This window comes from Echinops telfairi, unplaced genomic scaffold, assembly GCF_000313985.2.
Source record: "Echinops telfairi isolate 266 unplaced genomic scaffold, ASM31398v2 ScPeMD7_5868;HRSCAF=6743_0, whole genome shotgun sequence".
NCBI classification, from domain to species: domain Eukaryota; kingdom Metazoa; phylum Chordata; class Mammalia; order Afrosoricida; family Tenrecidae; genus Echinops; species Echinops telfairi.
The window spans coordinates 168701-169333 of NW_022109767.1; the positions used below are offsets into that span (position 1 = coordinate 168701).

Here is a 633-nt window from a genome sequence, read left to right on the forward strand (position 1 = left end):
TGGCCCGTACGGGGATCGAACCCGCGACCTTGGCGTTATTAGCACCACGCTCTAACCAACTGAGCTAACCGGCCAACCTACAGTAACTAGTGTTTCTAGTCACCATTTCAAAGATCGATATCTATTCAGGAACTAGAGGAATGATGTGTTTTGTCCGTGCTGCCTCTTGGTTGAAGCATCCCTTCCTTATAACACTTGTGGGGGGGGGGGTAGTGTAGGGGGGGGCGGCACCGCAGGGGGGATGGGTATTCAATTGTCTACAGATGGGCTTTGGGTCTCCACTCCAAAACGCCTGTTCACATCAATATCGTTGTTTGTTTTGGATCTTTTGATACCTGATACCTGATCCTTTGGACACCTCATGGTCACAGAGGCTGGTGTGCTTCTTCCAAGTGGGTTTATTTGCTTCCCTCCTGAATGGCTGCTTGTTTAACTTCAAGCCTTTAAGACCCCAGACGCTGTATCTTTTGATATCCGCTCTCTTCACCGCATTTGTTTATGCACCCATTTTGTTTTCAGCGATCATGTCAGGAAGGTGAGTATCAAAGAGTGCCAGGTAATCAGAACAAAGTGTTCTTGTCTTAAGGGAGGCCTTGAGTGGAAGACCAAAGTCTGTCCGCTATCTTACTACTT

At 47.9% G+C, this 633-nt stretch overlaps 1 non-coding gene across 1 annotated transcript; it reads right to left on the minus strand.

The window, feature by feature from the left end:
• On the minus strand, nt 1–74 carry TRNAI-AAU. Its single transcript has one exon. It is a non-coding gene; the product is annotated as a tRNA-Ile (tRNA).
• Between the last annotated feature and the right edge of the window lie 559 nt (nt 75–633).